General features: G+C 32.7%; 1 protein-coding gene and 1 long non-coding RNA gene across 4 annotated transcripts in view; one reads left to right on the plus strand and one right to left on the minus strand.

The window, feature by feature from the left end:
- The window catches only part of Vha100-2 (V-type ATPase subunit a family protein Vha100-2), a 78,534-nt gene that overhangs the window by 22,716 nt on the left and 27,918 nt on the right, over window positions 1-27,900 (plus strand). Inside the window, exon 1 of one of the 3 annotated variants that reach the window (XM_076791672.1) lies at window positions 11,716-11,895. The exons of 1 other annotated variant lie outside the window; for it this stretch is intronic. The gene's annotated coding sequence lies outside the window, so the exon portion shown is untranslated. Of the gene's footprint in view, window positions 1-11,715; window positions 11,896-27,900 lie in introns of those variants that run through there. One more of the 3 variants, XM_076791674.1, reaches the window with a different exon arrangement.
- LOC143356197 (uncharacterized) lies at window positions 18,722-19,650 on the minus strand. The gene is made up of 2 exons (XR_013082626.1): window positions 19,071-19,650; window positions 18,722-18,969 (listed from the first exon to the last, which is right to left on the minus strand). It is a non-coding gene; the product is annotated as an uncharacterized LOC143356197 (long non-coding RNA).

Consider the following 27,900-nt stretch of genomic DNA (forward strand, 5'->3'; position numbering starts at 1 on the left):
ATACCCAACATGATACGGTTCTAACAGGTTTTGGTTGTTTAATCCACGATTTAGTAGGCCCTCCATTTTCCGAACTAGTTAGAGGGAACGAATGTTCGGATAATAGAGGTTCTACTGAATCGTGGATTAAACGAGTATATCTGATGCAAATTGTATCGTATTTGGACTCGTTTTTACCTCAAAAACGTCACAAATACATCAGAAAAAGTACGTTTCAAAAATTTAGAAAAAAATAATTGGCGGTGTGAAAATGCTTAAACACCATCTCTAAATATTATTGGTACCCATAAATAATGTAATTTCTTGATATTTATATAATTCAATAATATTTATTTTACTTAACATTTGATACAGATTGATTAATCTGTGATTAATTTCACAATAAACACACTAAATATTAATAAATTTGATGAGTATGTAGTCCACCTATAAGGTAGCAATGTTTACGATCACTCTGTACAAACGACATTACATTAATAATTTCGTTTAAGAATAGACAAATTAAAGTCACTTCCCTAACAATTCTTTCTATATTTGGAAATAAAGGTTGGAGTCTGACGAATAGTAAGCATAAAGCTTTGCATAGCAAACAAAATTTTTCAGAGATAGGTATGACGCTACATTAGATAACGATAATCCTGTCCTATCGTGTTTTAGATACGATTTCCGTTGAACGTGAAGAATTTTCTTGGATTTCCCTGAGAACTTCATTTCTGTTTCGTATTTGAACTAGTCATTTTTGTCATAAATGCATAAAATCCGCGGTCTAGTTATTATACTATGCGTCAGGGATGTGCATTTTTGTCTCAATTGAGAAAAAACCGTCCCTCCATAGCAGCCACTGGCTCCTTCCACTGGAAGGCTTCCAGTATGCGGCGTTATCGTGGGGCAACGAAGACGCGAGACACCAGCGAACGCGACGAAGAGAGAGGTTGGTGGGAGAAACAGGCGTTTAAGGGGCCCCTACCGTGCCCATCACTTTGATTCATATTTCCTTACATTATCATTAAAGTATATACAAGCAGAGGAGTACTAATCATTTATTTTTTACATGTCCACAGAAAAGTTTTTTGTATATTCTTAATCCTAGATGTTTATTGATCAAATATAAATTAGAATAGTAGGCTCATATGCTGAAATAATTACATCTAAACATAATTGTAGGATGTTTTTACTATACGTATTTCACAGCAATTAAAATTTTGTAGAAATAAATAAATCATGGTAAACAAAATATATGATAAAATCTTTAGAGATAATTTTCATAAAATAAGCTGTTTTCATGCAGTTCCGTAACTATAAAACTAGTATACAAATTAAACGGCCGTTAAGCAAAGACGGGATTCAAAATGCATTGGGCATTATAAAGATAGTACATATTCCACGTGTACCTCGTCGGCTTTTGGCCGGAAAAATATGACGGTTATCTTAAAACCCAGACTGTATGATTTTCAAGCTATATTGCAGTTGTACTGCTGGTGTCGGCGACAGAATTATCTTGTTGAACTGCTGGTTACGCCACCGTTTTCCTCGTAAGTTGCATTAAATGGTTTTGTGTTGTACCAATGAACTAAATACATACAATTCGTTGGACAGAGACGTAATTGGTAGCACACAATCAGTTGAACATATCTCTTTCTCCATGAAGTTGTGGCCAAAATTTTCTTTTAATGATAATCAAATTAATATATTTTTGGAAAAATAGTTTGCTTTTTTGTTCTTATTTAGGAGAGCATGAAATATATCATGCTTTCTTCATGAAGTAGTGGTAAAAATTCGGTTCACAGTAATCACATTAAAATATTTGTGGGAGAATACAGTGAATTCTCGTTGTATGACAGTACCAATCTTACTTTTCCAAGTCAGGGGAAAAACTCACACCACCGCGGTGAGTGGCCGAAGCTCGAGAGCCGCCGCGGCCACAACATTGTCAGCTATATCGGTGTGAGACCAACAGACCACTACTAATCCACTTACAATACTTACAATACTTATAATACATTTTTCTAATTAAAATGAAACCAAATATTATATAATTCCGATAATATTTACGTGTGTTATGAACGATGAAAGTTACTTCCCATTACTATTACATTAACGGAAAATTAGTGACAATGTGATCTGAATTATATCGCGTTTAGTATCGTTTTAATCAGAATAATGCCAAAAATATATTGGTGAAAGTCTCATAAAAAAATAATTAATAATAAAGAAGTTAAATTTTTCATTTAAAGGCCTGCGCTCACGCGGGCTTTGATCTGTGCCGGCGACCGCGACTCTCCGCGGCTCTTTCTTTCCCATACGCTGTCCTTCTCTGCGTTCGAAACTTTCATCGCTCGTTACACAAGTAAATATCATCGGAATTATATCATATTTGGTTTCATTTTAATCAGAAAAATGCCACGAATATGTTGGTAAAAGTTTCATAAAAAAATAACGAAAAATGAAGAAGTTTTGTAATTGGATTAGTAGTGGTCTTCTGGTCTCACACCGATATAGTCGACAATGTGTGGCACACTCCTCAGCGACGACGACTCTAGAGCTTCGCTGTCTTCTTATGACTTGAAGACGGTATGACTCTTAGGTTTCCAGCGTGCCTTGTGTATTTCAAATGCGACGTTCGGCGAGAACCTCCGCTTTCGTATTCGTGTCACTAAAAAAAAAAAAAAAAAACGGCGGGACTGACATACAACGAGATTTCACTGTAATTCGCTTTTGTGTTCTTATTCAGGGGATTACGCAACGTATCATGTTTTCTCGATGAAGTTACGATAAAAATTTCTTTGAACAACAATCGAATAAAAATATTTTTGGAAGAATAGCTTATGCTTTTGTTTTTATTCATAAGGGTATGCAATGTATCCTCTTGGTGCAAAAAAAATGTTGTTCAACATCAACTCACATGCATTATAAAACGATAGTGTTCAATCGTGACAAGATTGCCAGAAGTCCATGAAGTTGATGTACGTAACGTACTTAAAATTAATTAAGCTCTGACGGTAATTGTTTTGTAGCCACGCCAGAGTAATTACTTACTGTGTAGATACATTGGCGATAAAGTGCCACGAAATGTTTCATGTTGAGAGAATGGAATGATCAGCTTTCGATCGTAATGCTTTTAACTCGACGTTTCTGTATGAAGTGCACGTAATACAAGACGCTATGAAATCCAAACAAATAGACTGAACTACAAATCACTTGGAAATAATCCAGGAACCATGAGTTGAACGACTGTGTCGGCGAATTTAGTCCATAGCATTTTTGCTCTTTTTATCCTATTGAATTTTTAAATCTTCGTGCTATTATTGTTTTGAAAATTCGATATGGTAATTAACCAATTGGCGTACAAAGACGTCTCGGATACGTCACCTGTTTCGGATGACATTGTGCACAATGAAATAAAACGTTGTTCAATATTAACAACAAATATTACCGGCGACAACAGTCTATTATTTACAACAGTTTATGCCCAAAATGAGTAGGTGTAATTTAAAACAGTAAAAACATTAGGAGAATTTGAAGATACTGTTATACAGGGTGTCCCAAATATGTTGTATTTCTTTGAGAGGGGTGATTCCTGAGGTCGTTTGAAGTAATTTTTTCCCTTGTGACAATGTTCTCCGTGGCTTCGTTAAGGAGTCGTTAACGAATAAACACGGACCAATCAGAGCGCGACAAAAGCGGACGAATTCCGGCACAGCGGCAAGTCCTACTAAGCGTGGCGTTGTTATTGGCCAAGCCGGAATCCGTCCGCTGTAGCCGCGCCCTGATTGGTCCGCGTTTTTCGTTAATAACTCGTTAACAAAGCCGCGGAAAACATTTTCGCAAAGGAAAAAGTTACGTCGAATGACCCCGGGAATTGCTTCTTTCAAGGATGTACAACATTTTTGGGACACTGTGTATTGGATTCAACCCATCAAACATATTGAGAAGGAAAATAATTTTCTATTTCACTCCAGTTTGTCGCAATACAGGTAGAAAATGTTTATTTTGCATAAAGTTCCGCTGTCTAATTATTATCCTAGAAACATATCTGTTCTTAATTTATACTAGAGTTTATATTGTTTAGGTAAAATATATAACAGTAGAAAGAACAGAAAGAGTATTAAGACAGTATTATTAACTTATATAAATGAATAAAGAAAGAAATAAATTTTGATTTAGTTCCTATACCTTGTAATTGAGACAGACAATTTTTATTTTACACGAAAGTCTGCAGTTTATTAATAAGTTTACAGAAATAATAGGCTAACGTATGAATAGTACAGTCTGATACAGTCGGATTAAATAGATTATGTTATGGTTCTCTTTTGTTATGTTTTTTGAAAATGTATTTCTTGTTATTCTTACTAAGCAAAGTGTCATTTGGTTTAAGTCAGTTTGTTATGAAAATGTTAAAGTACTTTCATAGTTTAATTCTTAGTTATAACTTTGTATAGTTGTCTATAGTTCTTCTTTGAAAACAAGTAAATGAAGACAGATCATTTAAGAAAACTCTTAATACTCCCTTTAAATTTTTATTATGCAGACAAATATTATGACTGTTGACTACAATAAAGGTAGAAAGTAAACAATCAAAATACTCTATCCACAATGGTCCTTTGTTTTAATTCACGTTCGTGAAATAATTATGCAACCAAGCGGTACAAGTTTTAAGCAATCAGTAGATAAGAACATTGATGTTAAAGTGTGTAATAAGCCGAAAGGAGATACCTGCTATCTGTTTTGCCTAGTGACGAGAGATATTACCGCCGAAAATAAGAAAGTGCCAGGTAATTGAAAACATGAAAATATTTTTCATTAAACACACAGGGACTTTCGTATTGTTCTTTAATTTTATCAATTCTTGGCTGTAAGGGCGAATAAAGCAATGTTATTATTATTATTATTATTTTTTTTTTTATTATTATACTTAAAAATACATATTATATTTTGAATATTCTTACATATTTTCGAATTTTGAAGTATGATATAGCGATGCAACTAGAAATAATTTAACCATTTCTGAGAAGTTGCCAATTATTAGTTCTTACATTTTAATTATATGTTTATATATGTTTCTTGTATCAATGCATTTTTGCGTCTTTAATAACGCATCGATAATTTTGCGTCGATAACATTCTTGTATCAATGCATTTTTGCGTCTTTAAAAATGTTGTAAATCCATGAAATCCACAGTCTATTCGTCATTCGCTTTTGTTTTTTTTTAAATTACGGGCTCAGGAAGTTTATTATTTAGTTTGAATTTATCATACTTATAGACAGGCTAATTGAGATAATAGATATGTTAATTCTTGACGATACGATTCTCAGTTCTTTCATTTTTCTCAATTATTTAATATTAATTAAGGCTTATTTCTTACAACACATATTCCTTATTTTAAAATGATTGTACTCCATTTTGCGCGTTTATCCTGATACAATTTTATATTATTTTAGATAAAACGTTATGTGCCATTGTGATAAGAAATACTTCATCTTTCCCAATTTTAAATCATATTTTGAAATTATACAAAAATAATGATGTTCCTTTTGTTGGAGACTAGATAGAAATTCAATTTTCTTTTGTTGTTTTTTGAAAATGTATTTTTTGTTACACGTACTACGCAACATGTCGCTTGGTGGTTTATATTAAAATTTACAAAATTAAGAGTATAACATCGTAAAAAATCGAGTGACTTACAAACTCATAATTAGTTACTATACTAAACTAGTTAAATAGTACTACACTAAACTGGTTAAATGATTAAATTGTTAAGAGAATTTGTACATACTGTTATATTATTTTCAACCTAATAAATAGACTGCAGATCTTTATGTAAAATAAATATTGTCTGTATCAATTACTAGAAAGGCGAGTTACATAAAAAATGATTTTTTCTCGTAATAATTTTTAATAGGTTGGTAATAATTAGACTGCGGATTTTTATACAAAATAAAAATTGTCTACATTCATTGAGAGATACAAGGAACTACATACACATTTATTTATTTTCTTAATTATTTTAATACGTGTGACATAATGCGAGAACATTTTAAATTTTTTAAAAATATTTTCACTATTTTTAATTTGATCTACTCATTTTTTCCATAAATGCATAAAGATTCGCAGTCTACTAATACACCTAGTAAGAAAAGAAACTTATTTTACATCCAGATTATTACAATTAATGTAAAACATTTATATTTTACATAAAGATTCGCAGTGTACTCGTAATCTTTCGAATGTAGACAAACAAACGTCAAATGAAGGTAAAAGCCAAAAATAAGTTGAAAGACTACAAATACAAGTGTGTTTCTGCAGCAACGTACAACACACAATGTTATGGATCCACGTCGATTCGAGTTAAGAAGAATGTAGTTATAAGAAACGTCGATTTCGCACAAAAAGCAAGCAAGAGCAACATGACCTGGGAAATGGCTTCGACTTGTAGTTGTAACAATCGGTACAGAATATATTTAGCATTTTCCGAAACATTGGAGGTCGAGTCATTGAAAAGCGTCTCGAGGCCACGTGCACGAGGACAAGCGACGCTTGCAAGATATTAACGTTTCTTCGAAAAATCAATTAAAAGAGAACCGAACTCGAAAAGGATTACTGAACAGAAGCATGTTGAAACTGGTGGAAGCATACAAATATATTATATCATATTCTCAAATCTTTGGTATTCATAATTCGATTTTCTCTTGGTTTTACCCGGACTGTAGAAGCAGAAAGGTTCTGCTATGCAAAACTTGTTTTTTAGAAAAAATAATGGTAATCCAATTTTTTTATATTTTGTTTCTTCGTTCTATTTGCCTTTCTTATATTCAATACTAACTGTAAGTTAAAAATTTTACACACATCATACTTTCGAGAGATTTCAATTTTTAAGTTTTCCTCCTTTATTCCTGTAGGAAGTAAAATAAACTTTTCCTGAAAAGTTTGTTTAAAAATCGTCGCGTGTAATCATTTTGTTAACACTTATACACTTGAAAATAATTTTCCTTATGTTATATGATAATAATAGTATATCATTTCATTTTCTCAAAGTATTTTATAAACGCCTATAACTAAATTAATTTTACGAATTCAAACAAATCCTTTTGTACACATGTTCAAGAACACCTAATACTTAAAGAAATGAAAAAAAATTGATTTTTTGAAAGTTCAACACCAGAATACCTCCATAAAAATTAATTTCTGCGGTGATGAATAGCTTGGGCTTTCGTGTTATATTTATGAAATATCAGAGGATTGAAAAAATAGTTAACATCATATATCTTATCTTCTCAGTTTCTGTTTTATGAAATAAATAGCTTTCACCCAATTTTTTCGATCGCTGTGTCGGAGATCAATATGTTAAGGGAGTTCCTGTAACATGGGGATAGGCGAGAAGGCATGCGACTAAAGTTAGATGCTTGTGAAAATTCCGATAAGGCTACATGTTTGATTAGGGTATCGGTGGGAAACCAGTATTTGGGAAGTGTCGTGTGATTATGTGAGAGACGCTTGGAAAACGGTTTCCCATTGAATGTCTGGAGCGATAACGCAAAAAGATTCCTAGGAGATTTCTTATCGCTGAGGTAGATGATTAAGCGATATGGAAATTCTATCCCCATGAGGCGTACTAGAAAGTCAGACCAAAAATTAGACACTAACTGTAGCAAGATGATAATTATTGAACACATTCACGACCGGCATCACAGATATGTAACATCCACAATCCAAGATAGTCAAACTAATTGTATACACTTTGTTGTTTAAAGTCATAGTACACAGCATAATATTAAAAGAATCCACGACTTTCTCCTGGTAAATTGCTTTAATATTTTACAAAGGAGATGCAATGGCGGATAAACGAAAGTTTAATTAGCAATGTATATGATAACCACCACAATATTTACAAACTGAAATTTTGTTTTAAAGCTGCAATGAATTTTTTTTATAAGTATGCATTATACATCGTATAACATAATGGAAGCGAGAAAATTACAAACGGGAATAGAAAATTGATAGTTTATTTAAAACAGTGAAACAGGTAAAGAAATTGGGTGGACCAAAGTAAGTGTAATTTTACATTTTTGTGATAACAATTCTGATGTAGAACCACTATTGTCAGTTACAGCTTTTAGGCTGTTTGGTATACTTGCAATTAATCCCTTGCGGTATCTTCATGGTTTCAATAATTAGAACTTCTTTGCCTGTAATAATTTCACAGAAGTGGGAAGAAAATTTATATTTACTGTATGTTTCTACATTCACTTCAATGCCTAAATATTGGTTACAAAAGAATAGAATTCTATTTCATTTTGAAAAAAAGGCGTGGCATTCATATTTCCTAGATTTTGTTTGAAGCATTCTGAAGTGTTTCCAAAATAATACTTTCTTTGTTAGTACGAGCACTTGTTGAAATTGCCCAAAAAATTTTCAATGGGATTGAGGTCTGAAGATTGTGGTGGTTACTCGAGTTTTTAAATTCTTTTTCCCTAAAAAAAATTGAATGCCACCTTTTTGATGTCGTATAGCCAGTGGATCTTTATGCAAAATAAACATTTTCTACCCGAGTAGCAACAAACTGGAGTGAAATAGAAATTTATTTTCTTTTTTAACATGTTTCATGGGTTGAACATAATATAACAGTATTTTTAAACTTTGTCTAAATGTCTTTAATGTTGAGACAATAATGACTTTGTCACTAATGTCTTTACTGTTTTAAATTGCACCTACTCATTTTTGTCATAAACATTTGAAAAACCAGCTACTGCTAAAGTCGTTAATACTCATATACAGATATTCCAATTTTAAACTTTTTTTTGTTCTCCACTTTACAGATGGAAGTATGCAACTTTCGGACAAAGATCATTTTATTAACAATTCATCAGAGGCTGAAAAAATTGATAATTTGATTAAGTAGAGTATCACGTATTTTATGTGGCAGCAAGTGTAAGCAATCTAACAAAATAATTTAATTTACATTGCACAATTACTGCCACATGACGTACATACATACAATTCTCCTAAACAGTTTTTTGGTCACGTTAGACCGGGGCCTACTGCAATTTATATAATTTAAATGTACGTATATACCTATGTATACCGGTTCTTGCATAATGCATCTCTCGAGTTTTATTCAATGGATAGTTTCGCGCAAGTAATAGAATGAAAGTGACGTGAGTTTTTGTAACAGGAGAAGACATGCCGTTAACAACTCATTAGCTAAGCTATCCATGCTTCATTCAAGTAAGTCAATGAATCATGAGTCATTTATGCAGTTTTGTAAAAGTTATTAATATTATAATATAAAATTATAATCATACTACAATAGAAATACTACAATAGCTACGTAATATCTGAAAAGTTATTAAGATTATCTTGATCCCTGTACACGGTGGTTCACGCAATTGTTTCAGGCTATAACCTCGTTACAAGCACAGTTACAGAAAAACATCAAAGAAAAAGGATGAATGGTTTAAAAGAGTTCCATATCCATAGGACCTTATTTTTTTTAACGCGCAATGGTACATGTGCAGTCAACAATAGCATTATTTTTTTAAGTGGAAATGTACACTTTTTTTACGTAGATAGATTCCAATCATTATTTTACGTAAACAAATATTAGGGTAGAATGGCAAAAAAATGATTAGTTATCGAGATATTTAAAAAAAGTATCTTTGTTGAAGAAGGTCCTATATTGGGCCAAATCGGGCCTATAAATTCTGTCAAGGTTCTAAAAGAACCGATGAAACTGCTATGTGCAACAGTATCTAGAGCCGTTCTTCTCAGGTGAAATAAGAAAATTTTATTGAGTTTTGTTTAGTATGTTTCTGGCCGCTGTCTTTTGTTTAGTAGGTTTCTGGTACTACAAAGAGAGAAATATATTAAAAATTTTTGAAATGGATACACTTCGAAGAGGGAAGAATCGTGCAGTACCGGCCACCCTAAGTTTTTATACTATACCTTAGGCTACCGTAGGTGAAAATCAAATTTCAAAAAAGTGAATTGTAGTGTAAATAGTGCCAAATAAAAGAGAACGAATTATTTGTCTCACATTTTCGTGAAAACTCATTTTTAAGTCTGGGTGAATCATTTCTGGGAGACGCGTCACTCAAAGTGTTTAAGAACATCGGGAACTTTAATTTCTTAGTTTTTATTTTGTTAACACTAAACACTTCTGGTTTCCACTACTGATTTCTGCAAATGAATGATACGCATTGCCTTATAAAAATGACAAGACTGCATTTATTTATGCAATATATATGCTTCAATAAACAACAAACCATCGTGACTGCTTTAAGATCTTTTTTCTAAGAAGAACATTTTATCAGGTTCTTACAGGAAACAAAATTAATAACTAGGCTATGGATCTTTATGAAAAATACAAATTTTCATCAATAATTTTATTATAAATTCTATTCATGTTTTTACTGCTCATGTTTATCATAAATGCATAAAATCCGCAGTCTATTAATAACAAGAATACTACGTAGTTGTCGTTATGTGTTATGCAATCATGCTGCACTTTACAGTTTCAGACATATTTTTACGCCTCAAATGTGCATATGTGGTTATCTAAAAACATAAAAATCTACAATAATTTGCTGTTCGCCAACAAAAATATTGATTGTCATGCGTTCCTCAGAAATAGTTGCATAAATGATTCTATTATAATATCTTATCCATTTTTGCTTTAAATTTTAAACGAAACAATATTGTTCTACTTCAGTTATAACGTCACATTTCACGAAATACATCTCACAACAAAGGTAGAAAGAAATCAATCGTTTTACAGAGTATGTAAAAATGGCAAATGGGTGTATTTTCACCAAGAGGAATGTATAACAGACCTGGGCACATTATTTTATTAAGTAATGTACTTCCACGTCTGTTATCACTTCTAAAATAACATTATTCAAGATATTATTTTAAATAATATGTTATTTCATTTTATAATTATTTCAGATAATTGTGAAATTGTTCTTCAAAATTATATCAGCTAACCGGACTATCAGGTTTGAATCCAATTTATTCTGACACCCTTTGTTGCGTATTATTTTGAGGATTATTTCTTTCGACAAACTTGAAATAAAGAAATATCGAAATAGTAGACTACTTAAAATCGCTATTATTTCACACAAATCAATAGTATTTTTATCTTCAAATAACAGTGTCGGAAATGATGGTGCGAAATAAATGCTTTCAAATAGTTATTTCTTATTTTAATTCCAAATAAAATTTGTTCTGATTTGTAAGGGTTAAAGAAGATATAAAAAGAAATACCCAGTTACTGACATAAGGGTTAAAAACCTAAGAAAAAAAAAAAAAGAAATTTCTTGTACGATTTCCTGTGGAAGCATCCTTATAATTTTAATAATTGCAAAATAAAAAACCTGGAACTATTCATTCGACCAGCGCGACAGTGGCGCGTTTAATGTTAATCAAATTGCTTTGATTATATCTACTTTTTAGGGATGCTGAGTCGACGATATTTTGTGCACGTCGAAAACGGTACGACTGTTTAATTGTTATTGAAACGATTTCGTCGGACCTAATTATCTGCGTGTTGCACATAGCCCCGTTACCTGCTGCGGCGAATTGATTTGAATAAGCGTATCTCTTCACAGTGTACGATTATGTACAATGAAGAACTCGTCACGAGTTCTCCGCTTCCTCTCCCGCTCTGCCGCGGCCATCACGCAAAACTCGTTGGAGGTGGGACGTTGTCGAGCGTTGAATTAGATTCAGTAAAGTAAGTCGGTGAGTACGCGACAGGCGATCTAGTATTGTGTTGGATCGAGTCGAATCACTAGATCCTCGTTTTTGTTATGTAATTCGTCTCTCGTCTACTCCCAAGCGTAGAAAAGACCGCTACGTAGATTCTACGCTTCCTCGGCTGTGTTTGCTGCATCATCCCGGTGAGTCGATACAATTTTTCGAATTAATGGAAAGTTTACCTTTTCGACTATACCTTCGTTGCCGTGAACGCGAATTTTCAACTGCTGAGAATTAGGAGGATGTTCGCAACTCTGCGGCATACTCGAATAGAATTTTTAATTTAAAAATGAAAGAAAATTATGAAATCCGGAGGGAGGCAAATATTTACTTTTAATAGAGTACACATATTGGACTCATTGTATGTATATGCTAAATACAATGTTTGATATGTTAGAGTTTGCTAAATTCACTTTTTTGCAACGTAAGAATGTTCAACATTCTTCAAAAATTAGGCGAGGGTTGAGCAAAGTGTGAAAAAAATTTGTATGTGTTGTATATGTATATAGCCCAGTAGTTACATTACAATTTTAATGTTGAAAACTGTTCGCTGCTTTATTTATCAATTTTTCGAAAAATATCGTTGATGCTACTTCTTATAGACATGTTAGTCTTCTGTTGTTCCGAATGTAACAACTGTCCATTTAATTCGTTCGTCGAAAGCGAATGGTTCAATGACGATTTTAATGCTCTGGGTCAAAATAGACCCAGGCCCCGCCGTCGCCGGAGGGTCAAACACACAACAAGTATACGATTCGAACAGAAAACTTTATTCTATTTTGTTTTGAAATGTACAGCCACAATGATTGAAAAAAAGTATTAAAAAAGTAAGTGTTCCTGTGAAACAGAATTCTCTAGTAATCTAAATAGCGTGTGTCATGAATAAGTCTGTTAATCAGGGATCCATTATACGAAGCGTTCAGTAGTTATAATTACATTCTGAATTACAAAATAGCTGTATTAGATCGGTAATAGGCAGGTGTTTATTGGAACTCAAGTAATTATTCAAATGCGGAGGAACACAAACGAAAATTATGTTGAATTTATCGGTTTTTTTTTTTTTAATTAAAATATTATCATTTAGCTATTGATAATATTTGAAACGAGCTAATCTTTAAGAAAATTACGATTATCTATATACCTTATCCTTGTTTTGATACTTGTCCCCGTTTCATTTTTAAATATGTAAAGATTTATATCTCCAACATGTGTGCTTTCAATTATCGCAAAGCGTGCAACTGTGTACATTCCTATTTAATTACTGGATATGTGATCTTAGAAATGTCTATGGAAAACATAATCAATCAATAAAATATTGATCCCAGTCCTTACTAATACGTGAACGATAAAAATTTGATTTTTACTAGATTGATTGTTTGCAATAGTCGCCATTTTATTTGAAATATTGAAAACATACAGATTCATGGAATTTCCTTTGCACATGCAAAACAGTGAAAAAATTTAAAGAATTAAAAAGCACTGTCGCGTTGTTTTCCATCCAATAATATTCTTAAGAAGAAAAGTAAATGTCTATGTAGCTCGTGAGTCTTGTAATTAGTTTGCACGAACAGTTTCAATCTATTTTTTATGTTGGAGGTAAGTTAAACAGCATTACTTTTGTCTGATTTACGATTAGACATGTTTACTATAAAAATGATTTTCTTGCCAATAGAACTCATAATTTCTTATCGAAGGATAAAGAATGCCGCAGTATTTAATATTAAAAATTGTTAGTTATTGTATTGAAACGGATAAGAGATTGTACGTAGATGATGGTGATAACGATGATGCAGAATCCATTTTTGCAATGATAATGGAAATATTACAATAGAAATACGTGAAGGAATGCGGTACTTACAATTAGTAGAGACATAGTATTCGCGCGTCTGACGTAGAAGGCTACAACAAATATCCAGAGAAAGAAATATATTTGTTCATACATTTGTTTGATAAATTTTCATTTTGATAATACAAAAGTAACGTTTCTCAATTGTTTTACAAAGTTTTTAAATGTTCTATATTACTCTTATTCCGAACTCTCGATTTTCCACAGTTAACTGTGTAAGCGTAATTACATAGTTGATATACATACAGTAAGTGTAATCGTAATTCATACACGTTTTAAAGAAGTACATTATGGTTAAACTGTAAGGATTAAAGAAGACTCTTATTAAGAGCACAAGAAAGTGTTATCTTGTTTTGAGCTCTTCAATGATTTGTGGTCTGACGTGTTTACGTTGACATATGTTTTACTGTGATACATTGTTAATTTATCTTATATGCCAATTCGTCATTCCGGCATTAAAATGTGTATGGTGAAGCTCTTTATCATTTTTCCATTCGAAAGTCGACAAATTTCAATGAAGGTGTTCCGTGTTATTATCTACACATAAAATGGACTAAGAGAAGCAAACTTTTGTCCAGTTTCCGTTTTACAACTGTACGTGTGTAAAGTACGTTAAACGTGCATGTTGGTGAACTTCCGTTTTCCTCTCTCTTCGCACTATTATTGCAAGTGAATTGCAATGTATCCTCCATAAAGAGGATCGTCGTGTTTCCTATTTTAAATTGTTCGCGACATACCTTGTTCCACGATGATTGTTCAGTGGAAAAAAATGCGTGAACATTTTGTGTCGGTTAGATGTCACTTGACAACTATCTTCTGGAGTATTCTGGAATTAATGGTTTTTGTTGCTTAGAAATATGTTACAGTAAAGTAATGATCCAAGATCAGCGGAGCTACACGATCTTAGTCAGTTCGATATGAACCACTACTAATCCAATTACAAAACTTCTTTATTTTTCATTATTTTTTTATGTGATTTTCACCAACTTATTTGTGGCATTTTGCTGATTGAAATGACACTAAACACAATATAATTTAAACTGTATTTAGTGATTTAATGTACATATAGTATGTAGTGCGCCCTTCGGCCGCGCGGTCCGTGCTTACAATGCGCTGTCCTTTTCTACGTTCGGCGTGGTCAACGCGGTCACAAGAAAATAGTAGCCCTACACGATCTATGTCATAGAACGGACCTGAGGATTAAAGTTAGATCAAGACTTTACTGTATCACCTTGTTGAAAGTAAAAAATTAGTTACTTATTCAAAATTGGTTTTTCGTGAAAATTTTCTTAATTAAAATTGTAAAAGTATATAATTATACTTCTGTATACGTATTATTATGTTACATATAAGTTAAAAGTTCATTTGGGAAACTATAAGCATTGTTATCGTTCGTTAATTGTTTTGTTACATCTGTCATAGATAGGTAGAAGCTTTATGATTGATTGATTGTACGTAAAGCTATTGATAACTAGATTTGCAGGAAGTCAGTCACACTACTGGATATATAAGCCTTCGGCTTTACAGTTGAATGATAACACTAGCACCTGCAACCATACGTAATGTCGCACAAATTCTTTTAAAGTGTATCGACAACAAAATGGAGCGTGAAAGATATATCGGTGACAGGTTGTTTGCGAAACATAAATTGTAGATACGCGATAGAATAATTAGTAGCTTTTAATTATGATTAACTATAACAGTTAGACTTGTTTATAGTTACGTTTTTGAAATATACATATAGTATATAAATAGAACACAATGCTCCTTGTGTAATAATTACAATCTGCAAAATGCACAAAAAGAAACATTAAAAACTCTTTATAGTTTATATCACCAAAGCTTGACTTGTTATATTTATTTGTAACAAAATGACATTGAAACTTGTACGTGTGAAACTGTAGATATAAATTTAATGTACTTGATGTTATTATTATTACTTAATTTTATTGGATGATATAGAAGTTATTGTAATTTTTATTACTAGTTACTGTTACTTGAAATAAGAATTTACATAATTAGCGGATCCAAAATTACACAAAATAGAATGCAGTAAAATAGAAAATAGCCATAAATGTAGTTGATAATAATACTTGAACAATTTTTATGTTTCAAATCCATTCATATTCCGTGAATTTTCAATGTGATGATTTGTTTACTTTTCATCATGCGGTTGCAATAATTTTCTTCACTTTAAGCAATGTAGGTTAGGTTCATAATTTTTAATCTGATTAGGCTGAACAAATATACTCATTGATAGTGCATGGACACAATACTGGATACATTATTCTTCCTTTTAAATGTGGCATTGGCGTGCGAGTGCTTGTTTGATCATTAATTAACTTATTGTCAGTTAATGTGCATTTCCTATGTTCTATGGGAAATGTGTTCTGAATAAGTGATTTGTTGCTAAAGGTGGAAAAATTTCATTATTCATAACCAAACCGTCAACTTTAAGGTTCTCCGTCCACAGAGCGTCACGTCAGAGACGCGTACGCGACAAAATATTGCTTGCTGTACGCTTCGGTGCTGCAACCAATGTAAAATAATAGACGTCTGCCCATGAGACGTCATCGTTGCGTCATCGTCGCGTAGTCGTCGCTACATGCAGTCGTCATTGCGCCTAGCGTACGTTGCCGCGTTCACATATATATACATATCCCTTTCACCCACTCCTGCATCAATTTCTACACATACATACACTTTCAGTTTCAGTTTTTACGCCACGCGTACGTGTACGCGTCTCTGACCGACAGCCTAACACTTTTTTCAATAAAAAATGGATGCATGAAACATTCTGTTTTACTTTAGCTTTTAGCTTTATGGCAATACGAGTTTGCACAAACAGCATCACCTTATATATAAGGAATTGTACATTAGTTGTAACATTCATTGTTGTGTTTTATAATTAATAAATAACCTGTGATAACTGTAATATCAATTTAAATATTTTTTATATGATTGCAATATGAGTTTTTCAATTTTGTAAAGTAATTTAAGTTTTTATAGTGTAATTGAGTACTCTTAGAAATAGTATAACTTTAAGAAAACGAAAAAAAAAAATTATTTCATGTGTCTTATGTAGAATAGATTATGATATAGTCTTTATAATATTTACTTTTTCGGTACTTACAGAATGTGAGGCATAATTTCTTTACGTAACTTATTATTTAATCAATTTGGAATTAAACCCTAACAATTTTTAATTGAAGTGGAATTTCATACACAGTTGTGGACATCTATGAAAACTATCAATGATAAAATGAAGTGGCCTCACCTGCTTTTACGTTATCTAAAAAATAAATCTACCTGTAATAATATTTGTGAAGAAGATACAATTAAATAAAATTTATCATTTAAATAAAAATTCTGAGCTCTTAAAACATTTGTGAACTACCTTTTCAAATCTTTTTAAATATTCAATATGTATTTTTTATGTATAAAAATAGTAACGATGCTAAAAAAGAAAGTTAAAATAATTAAATTAATAAACAATTTTGGGATGAAGTTGGGAACTAATTTTGAAAACATAAAACTCGGATAGAAAAAAGAAAAACTGAAATGTAAACTTCGTTAACCCTTCATAGTCTGATACTTTTTCGGATAAATATTTTTTCAACACGCTTTAACATTTTGTAACATTCTCAAAACTTAAATGTCATTCCATACTATGTTCTTTTGTGTTCAGAGATTTAATATTGATTGTATTATACTATGGATCTTTATGTAAAATAATATGCAAATGAATTGTCATTATTTCTTTAATAATTTGAACAAGTACTTTCATATTCTTAAATACTTTTAATCTTTTTATTGTGTTCGATTTCATCTACCCATTTTTGTCATAAATTCATAAAATCAGGCAGTCTATATATTGCAGTAGGATTTTAACCGCATACTGCACATTGCTAAAATGTAAAAGTTTCCGTTAGATCGATGAAACTTGTGTCGTCATAGTAATTGTTGAGACGAAGGTAAAACTGGCCTCCAGACGATAAGTATTTGGAGTATCTACACCGATAAGAAAGACATTCTTCGCAGTCAATTAGTCTGACACGAGCTACGTCCAAGTTTCGACTCACGGACAACTCGTTTTATCCGTTCATTATGCTCAATTTATTGAAGATTTCCACGTGCGTGTTCTATGCAAGTGTTCGTTCATTTCTCAAGGTGCACAATGGACTTTGCATCGAGGGCTCTCTTTATCGCGTATGTGCTTATCTGAATAGGGAACGGTCATTGATGATATATTTCTTTGTCCCTCTTTTTCATTTATTTTCCTTAACGTATAGATGAGATTCTTATCTATAGATTTGAACAGATATGTTCGATACTGTTTTCTCTACTATCTCGAGGAAATATTGATACGAACCATAATAATGTTCTCTGTATCGGGAACACGAACGATTGAAAGAGATTTATAAATAAATTAAACCTTACTATTTATGCGGTTATTTACTTGGTTTAGGAACGACATAATTATTAATTAGTCATCAAATAACATGTTAAATAACATCATTTATGTCCAGAATTTTTACATGTTTTAATACTTATTACTATTTTAATACTTACACACAAATATAGTTTAAATATTTAAGTCCACCATTATTGAATATCTATAATATTCATTAAGAAATAAATCTGGTTCAATTATCAAATGTTCTAAAATTATAATTTTGTATGTTTATTTGTTCTAATTTTTGTATATTTACATGTTGGTGTATTTGTAGCATTTTTGTCTAAAAATCAGAGCAACAAAACGTTCAAGAATATTTAATTAGATAGAACGATCTGGAATATAACAGAACCTTAAAGAAAAGATTACTGCGAGTCTAATCTGTATAAATTAATCCGCAAAAATCTTTATTTGCGTAAAAATCCGCACTGTGATGATAAATATTCGTTCTAGAACTTTATCGATACACCACGAGACTGTTTTGCACCTTCACTGTGACGTGTTCCAATTACGAAGTCTACAGAAGACAAGGTGATATTTGGGTCTTGATCGTCGGTTTTAGTCTCCGTACTAAATATTTTGAAAAGAGGGATTGAGGCTATTTTAAGGAGGGATTGAAAATACGTATTACTTTGGTAAGATTCTAATCTTGTACAAAAAAGTGTTGAATGTAGTAACTGAAATACGATTATTTAAAATACTTTTCTAATGTTTATTTTATTTCGTAGTTGTATATACAAGAATATTTGAAAGTATCTACATACATATTTACGTATTCTTAAAATAATATTTTTCATATTCAGATTTTGCAATACATATTTTCTAACATTTGGGCTATATAATATAATTTTTCCTTTTCCCTTTTTCCTTGAAGAGGGACATATAAAAAAAGTGCAATCCATCCATTCTATTGGTCTGAAATAAAAAAATGAAGTAGCATCTTAATTAGTATGAATGTAGTTATGGCACGAAGCCTTTGGTTTTGACATGACAATTTTAACAGTTACGGTACAGACCTTTCGCGACAGTTACGGAGATCTATGGAGATTACCGTAGTCATCCTAACAGTTTTTTTTATGAATATCTAAAAAGCTAAGGTCAAGCGGCCGTAACATGCATAGGAAAAAATTGTTCAGAATGATGACCTTGACAACATATATCAAGATCATTGAAATCGGCGAGGTCACCACTATTCCAAATATTTACTAGATTTTTTTATGATTTTACAGACGATCTAGTTTGTAGCATTTTCGACCAGATACGTGTTCTTAGTTTTTCATCTGCTGTATCATGGAAAAATATCCTAGAAAAAAATTAATGATGGCCTGCGAAAGTAGTGCCCTCGATCTCCTGACGCTCTAAGCACGTGCTTACTGTGCTTACTAGTTAATCCAGCACTGACTGTATATGGTGTTTCGTAACAGGTGAAAGAAAATGCGAGGGATATGTGTTTGTCGCACGATTCATCGTTTTCGATCTTGTCTATATCTGGGTATCCCTAATATTTTTATTCATTTATTACGTGCGGAGACTTTTTCGTTTGTGACTCTTGACCCTTCTGGAGATATGTGCCGGAACAGGGGGCCTATTCAAAAATTAAAAGGGCTCACTCAAAATCGAGGAGACAACGGGCTCTTTCGGCGATGCAGCGAGTCGCATAATTTCCGAGAATTGAATTCTAATCAAGAGGCGCCCGCGGCCCCCACCATCCTTTGGATCAATTTTTGGGATATATAAGGGCCATGGATCCCCTTAATAATCGGGTGATTCGAGTCAACAGAACTCATTTCAAGTCGTACCACGACGCGAGTTAGTTCAAGCAAGACCGAATAATATAAACCCTCGTCGAGTAGGTTTTACCATACAGTAGACATACTACTGTTAGACATTTCCGTGATACCGTGTTAGCGTTTCGTCTCTGTCGTGCATGTGTCACAACGTCACGTGACTATTCCGATACTGGCAGAGAGAGGGTAACATTGTCCCTCAATTCGAGATAATTCCCCTGATCTAGCGACATCGGCTAGTCCACAATAAATCCTAGACAACAAAAAATCCTTATATTATAAGCTCAGATTGAAAATATCTCTACTTTCTTTATGATTCCAGGCAAATGGGATTTTTCAAAATTTTCATTACAAGTCATCTGCTAAACTGATTCTTCTAGCAGAGAAATTGAAGTTGTTTGGTTCACACTTTTTAAAACGTTACATTGATTTAAAGGATGTTTGAATAATTACGCGAATCACTGTATCAAGCAACGTTTAAATGATGGAAACTGTGCAATGTTGCTTTATTGAAACAGTAACAACTTTGCACAAGTTTACTTGAAGTTTTCATCGCGTCTGCGTGAGCGAAGCAAAATAGAGGATCCGTCTAACTAATTGTTTGAAAAGTAAGATAACAAAGATCATGGCAAGACGAAACGGAGAAGTTAGGCTGTTACTTTTTTCCGTTCAAAGTCTAATAATCGTAAGAGTAATGAACAATACATTTTAATATACTGATACGTGAGCTTCGAGATGTATGGAAATACCTCAATGGTTGAGTTTTACTTAAAAATGCAATCACCTGTTTATGAAGTATAGCTGCTACCACACGACCGAACTGAATACACAATTGCGCGCGTTACATAAATATAAAATGCAATTCATACGTTCCCACGTGATTACTAATTCGACGTGTAACGATGAGTGAGTAAATGGGAGTTTAAAGCAAGGACAGAGAAGCGTCTCCAATTTGATGCAAACCACATTTCAAATGCATGTAGAAGGCTAATGATGTAACATGATTCCGGATAGCACTACTTTTCAGTCATTATTACGTGTACAAAGTAATTAGTAGTCGTTACAATTAATCAGTTGTATCTGACTCTAATCTAATACAAACCACATTCTAAGCCGAATATGAATGGTTAATCGTATAACACGAATCCTGATAACTCTACTTTTTAAGTAGGTATTAATAGGTGTACAAATTAATTCGCAACCCTCAATTGTACTATTCTTTTAAAATCGAATCTTTCATTTTGGTATGTTCCCTAATTAGTAGAAATACGCTAAAACCAAGTATTGTAAATTAAGTAAGTTACTTCAAATGACCTCAGGAATCTCCCCATTTAAGGAAGTACACCATTTTTAGGACACGCTGTAGAATGAATACTTTTAAAATATAATCATTGGAACACTGTTTTTTAGTAGTAATCCAAACTCATAAAATGAAACTTGGTTATCAAAATTGACTCAGATTCGTGAGTACATATTGAACTTCATCCCATCTCTACCCAGAACACTGGAAGCCACACCCATATTTTGAAAGTGCCAATCTTCAAAATGAAAAAAGACATAAATAGACATATTCATATATGTATGCACAAATACAGACATAGTCCGACAAGTAGACAGCGGGTCTTTATGCAAAATAAAAATTTTCTACCTGAATTGCAACGAACTGGAATGAAATAGAAATTTATTTTCTTTCTGAATATGTCTAATTCAGTCTCGTTCAACTATCGTCCGTGCGGTCAGAAAATTTGGCTTTCCGAGTATAAGCGACTTGGAGGGCAACAAACCACATAACTCCTTCTGATGGTTCAGCCTAAGACAATATATTTTTTTCGCTGACGTCACATTGCCCTCAGCTTCACCCTCCGCAAGGTTTGTCGAACGGGACTGGCCTAATAGACAGAAAACAATACAGCAATATTTTTAAATACTTCTAACAAATATTTTCAAATACTTCTATAAACGCAATGCTTCGGCCAATGTCAACGCCACGCTCAGCGGGACCTGTCGCCGAGCTAGAATCTGCCCGCTGTAGCCGCGCTCTGATTGGTTCGCGTTTTTCGTTAATAACTCCTTAACAAAGCGGCGGAGAACATTTAGGCAAAGGAAAAAGTTACTTCAAATGATCTCGGGAATCACCTCTTTCAAGGAAATACATTTTCAGAACATCCTGTATATTATCGTGAATTTTATGCAAGGTAGTAGGTCTAGAAATAGATTTTCAGAACCCAGATTCATTGTAATTTAAGGCCTGCATTTACATCGGTACGATGTTTGCGTGTACACACAATTCACTCTTCTTATCTTTACGTTAGCTTCTATAACAGGTCTCTTACGTAGAAGAATTCCGTTTGATCCTTGATAAGATTACTTCAGAGACGCATACAGGACGTCTTCAGTTTGAATGGACCAAGCGCAAGTGTGTTGTTTACACGAGAATAAGAAGAGGACAATTATAAGAAGGTATTAGATGTATGCAAAAGTTTTGGTCTTCTTCAATTTTCTCTTATTTATACACAACATTCGAGCTATGCTACCAGTCAATAATGAACTTTATCATTACACTACGGATTTTATGCATTGATGATAAAACTGAATTAGTAAAACATAGAAAGAAATAGTACATTTTTATTTAATTTCTGTTTCTTACAATTAACAATTTTACTTTGTGTAAAAATCCAAAACAATTACACAAAAAGGCAGAAGATTATAACCATTATAGTTACAAGACATTATTAGACTGCGGATTTGTATGCAAAATACAAATTTTCTGCATCGATTGTAGGAAACAGGAGTTAAGTGAACATGTATTTCATCGTTTAATACCTGTAATAAAAGGAAACAGTGCAACAGTATTCTTAAATTTTTCTAATGTTTTCACTACTCGATATTTTCAGAATGCATGAAAGACTAAAACTTTTGCATACATCTCATAGATTCGGGAACGCTCATTGAAATGTTATACAATTTCGTTGGTTTTTAAGTTGTATCTGATTAGTATACGAAATTAAAGCACACAGTTCTTAGATTAGCTTAATCTGATAAAGTCGTGTTCCATATCACGCGACGTGCATTCGTATACACGCAATTTTTGTTAGAAAATTTGTAGATCGCTACCACTATATGGTGCTGTGATTTTACTGTGTGAAACGCCCTGTATACACATTACACCGTATGTATACGCCTGTGCGTATAACTCGAAACCTGCTGTGCAAAGGTATACACAGAGATATCGTGCCATTTAATAATCTGAACATATCAGTTTACCGAGCTGCATTTTATCGGGGAATAAAAAATGGAGCAGACAATGAGACACTTTGAAACAACAGAGTTTCTTGTATTTTGCCTCACTAATCAAACGGTTACTGGGAAAAGTATACAACCCTTTTAAAGGTTACATACCTTCGGGCGGTTGAAAAATAAGATAAATTCAACCATTTTCTCTAAACATATAAGATTATGTTTCTTTGAATAATCAATATATACATCATATTATACGATGTTTTTTGGAAGTATGTGCTATAAAATTGAGATAAACATCTTAAACTAGAAAGATGTGGCAGCCATTTTCTCAAAGCCATTTCTGTAAAACTCCTTTTATAGTACCTGAAATATCTCTGCGAGGTTTTGTTTAATATTTTAGTTTTACATAAACTATACAAAAACTAGTCCTCGTCGAAGTTGATTTTGGAAAAATTAGTTTCTAAAGAAGTTACAGATATTCAAATATATACATGTTTTTATTTTTATTTTGTTTAATATATCTTTTTCTATATATTTTTCATCTAAATTTTCAACTTCTTTTGTACAAATGAAAAATGTACGTCGTCAAGGACTAGATAATAGTTTTAACATTACTGTCAAATTTTGTTCAAATTAGTCTGGTAGTCTTTTAGATATTTCTGGTACCGATATTTCTGGTACAATACGACTGCATTTTTGGATTTGTAAATCCAACATCAGCAGTTTTAAGAATGTCCAAATAAGACTTTGGGGGAAAATTCCAAAAGGATTACAGTGTCTACTTCATATATGTCCACAACACGGGTCTACCCAGGGACATATATCGGCTAGAAGATACTATTCTTTGATGCACTGCCGAACGTAGAAAAGGACAGCGAAGCTCGAGTGTCCTCGGTCCCCGAGACAATTTTGCATTACATACAGCTAAAAATATCGAAGATTTAAGTTGATCAATTTTATAATAAGTCTTTAAAGTGTAGTTTAAATAGCGATCAACATATTGTCTATTATTTTCTCTATTTGATTTCCTGTAAATATGGGGTCATTATATTATGTAGTGTAGGCATCGACTCACATAAGTATAATTAAAAGTGAAACTGATCAGACAAATGGAAAATGATTTGTGTTGTCATATATAACAAAAAATCACAATCACATTTAAGTTTGACTGTCGCGATTAATTCGATCGCTTATCTTTAAATGAAATGGATATTTCAAGAACAAAACTACGTAAGATTGTATGTAACACAAAATAAAAAATGATTGAAAATTAATTTTTAGATTTTATTACTTACATTTATGGGATCAGTTGGTCCTCATTATTGTTTATTTACCGATAAAAGTGTAAAATGATTTCTAAACGATAATCTCTATCGAACGACAACATTATTCTATTATTCCATTTTTATCTCTCAGAATTTGCGTCTCAAGCTTTAACAGAAATCAATATGGACAGAAATCGATGGACACATGGTTTTATCAACGATTCTGAAGCGACGTGCTTGTAGAACACAATATGTTACACTAGCCTATAAACGATACATGATATAGGTATCGTTATCGGAGAACGATAAAGTCACGTTTTTCTTGTCGTAATTGTGCGATCTTTCGAAGATTAATTACGTGCACGCTTTGCGATTCGATAGTTTTCGGCTGTATAACGGAATTCTCTAAGGAATATGGAAGCAGGATATTACCGTCGAACGTTTCCTATTAGGCGTTCCGATTAGTTTTGAAGGAATTTTTTGCAAAAAGGACATGTTTCTTTTAGAAAGACGTTAAATTGCATTTTATTCAAAACATTAGGTTGTCCCAAAAATTTCTTTCGCAACGTGTATATTAACAATAAACTCGCGTTATTTAACAATATTAAACGTACACGTTGCGAACTACACAGAATGTAGCACCTCTTTTAGAACTGTCACTCGGCAGACCCAACGCACGACAGTTACGGAGATACTACTGTTTGAGGGATTTCCTGATCACGTCTTTGTACCCTTATGCACTAGTTTACCAAAATTCATCGAGCTGCGCGTGTCTCAATATGTGTCACAAATAATTTTGTAGAGTTGTGCTGACCTGTCTTTGTAATTTGTCATTCGGCTTGGAAAAACAAAGGATGGACGTGAAATTTTATGTCAAATTGCAAAGATCTTCCAGAGAAACATTAATACTGCTTCAGCGTGACTATTCCTTGCAAGTTCTTCTTGTCTCCAAAAGTGAAGTCGCAATTCAAAGAGCTACGCTTTGACAATGTAGAAAAAGTTCGCATTGAATCAAAACAGACGCTTCACGCGAAGAAACTGGCGCGAAAACTCGAAGAAAAAGATTTCCAACAACTAGTTGCAACAGTTCTTGTTGGAATCGCTATACTAACGCGGAAAGGAACTATTATGAAGGAAACGAAGGTCAATTGTAGGTTGTCTGATTAGTAGAACCGTTTTGAATTTAGACTGGTGTCTTTCTATTTTTGGGTACATTGTCAAATCCCAGAGCCGTGTGATCATAGTTCTGCGTAGATTGATACACAAGAACTTGAGAAGTGTCCTGCAAAGAACGCTTATTTGATACCATTGCAAGAAAACTGACAGACCCCGGTTTCATTTTGGTCACACCAAGTATATGCAAGAAAATTGATAAGTTCCGACTCAGCTATGACTGTCACTGAATCATTTCGATTAGATTTATAGTTATACCCTCCTGTAGACAGTCCTCAAAACTGACCGAAACACCTAATATTAATCAAAAAGTCTTTGTTTCATTTGGTTTTATTGAATAGAGTTTAGTTTTTAATTGAAACTATTGTCATTCTTGGAGAAAGATGTTCTATTAATAATATTAAACAAACGCAACTTTTTCGCTAAATGATCTTATTTGATCATAGTAAGCATCATTGTAAGCAATAGACTGTGGCTTTTATGTATTTATGACAAAAATGAGTAGATGTAATTAAAAATGATGAGAAGATTAAAAGAATGTAAATTCATCGATATACGATTTTTAGCTTATTGAAATTACTGAAGAAAGAGAGAAGTTTCTACTTGGTTCCAGATCCTTGCAATTAATGTAGAAAATTTTTATTCAAAGGTCGGAAAAGATCCGCAGTCTAGCAATCAACGTATTCTGTCAATGAATTTCAAGTTTCTCGGTTCCGCATGCTAAAAATCGCCTTTTTTGTCGTTCACGATCCTCATTTACAAGTCTTTTTGTTGCCTTTGCACCATAAACGAATAGCTCGCAAATGAATTACTACATTTTGACCAAAAATTACGTAATGCTATCGTCGTGTTATTTTGCGGCATATATAAAAAGAATACATGACATTTACATCGATAAAATTGGTAAAATAAAATTTATGTAGGAGTAAAATTGGACATCTAAATTAAAATTTAAGATAGGATATTGAGGTTGCAGCTTTTTATATCAAAGTTTTATGTAATAAACCTGTAGACTGTAATTGCAATTTTTTTATCAAAACATTTTATAAGATTTGCATTCTAAAATCTGACATTTCATATGCAACAACCTAATAGTTATAATTGAGAATGTTTTTCAAGTACCACTTTCGAGTTTAGACGAAGCCGACTACATATTATATCAGCTTTGAAAAAGTGTGGATCATGTTCGGTGAGAGATCTTCACGAAGCAAGTACATAGTTCTTATTATATAACTATGTTTAATCAGGTTTATTGTTTCCTTTCGGCAAGGAATCTGATAGCCGGGCGGATATGGCGTTTGCTGTTACATGTTACAAAGCCGTGGTGATTAATGTTATCGCTTTATCTACATATTTAGTAATAAACTCGATTATCGTTCCATATAAACCTTGATAGGCAATTTCGTATTGTGTTCCAATTATTTTACCCCGCCTTGATAGAAGAGGGATTAAAGTTCCAGTGTCAGTGACGCTTATCATAGAAGAATATTTATTTTAAGGTATCATAGTTAATTTGATTTTATTCAAATTATTACGAGAAGAAATACATTTTTATCTATATTCTGCTTGTCGCAATTGATGCAGACCATTTTTATTTTACATAAAGATCCGTGGTATAATCATCAGATTGTGGTCACATCTGGAATAATTGAATATACCATTGAAATATAGTATACAGACAAAAATATTTTGTTCACAGAATTCGAATTGTGCAGGATGCATGAAAGGTAAACAATAAACTCTCTTCATCTGACTGTTTTAGTAGCGAATCTTTATAAGACTATCCTATCTCATGTCGGTATTTGCTGAATCACTGTCGACTGCTGATCCTAATTTAATAAGCGATAAAACCATAAATGGCATAATCTTCAAAGATTTGTTTAAATACCTGTAATAGGAAGCAAGACAAGCTTCTTGCGTACGTTCGATAACACTGTCCAACACGAAAAAAATTTTGCAATACCTGTTGGGTGATTCTTATACACTTTGTCATCCTAAAACCGAATCTGAAAGTAGAATTGCTCCATCACGCAACGTTTTCGAAAAATTTTGGTTTTTGTAAAAATGCCCGATTTTGATACGAAACGACGTGTTACGCAAAAACTAAACACGCGAGAAAGTTCAAATTTGAGTCAAGAGATAGAGGGGACTCTCCTCTACATATTCATATAGTCAATTATATTTTTATGTACTTCCTAATAGTTGTAAATGGTTGTTAAAGTTTGAAAATGTGCCGACGCGGGTACTTTGTACGCTCTATTTTTGTATTTATGTGAAAAATCCTTTATCTAGCAGGAATTTACTATACAGGAATGCATTCTACAGACATTTCTGGTAAAGAAACCATTCACGAAAAGTATTTGGTTCCCTTAATGTACGAG

This window comes from Halictus rubicundus, chromosome 8 (genome assembly GCF_050948215.1).
Source record: "Halictus rubicundus isolate RS-2024b chromosome 8, iyHalRubi1_principal, whole genome shotgun sequence".
Taxonomy (NCBI): domain Eukaryota; kingdom Metazoa; phylum Arthropoda; class Insecta; order Hymenoptera; family Halictidae; genus Halictus; species Halictus rubicundus.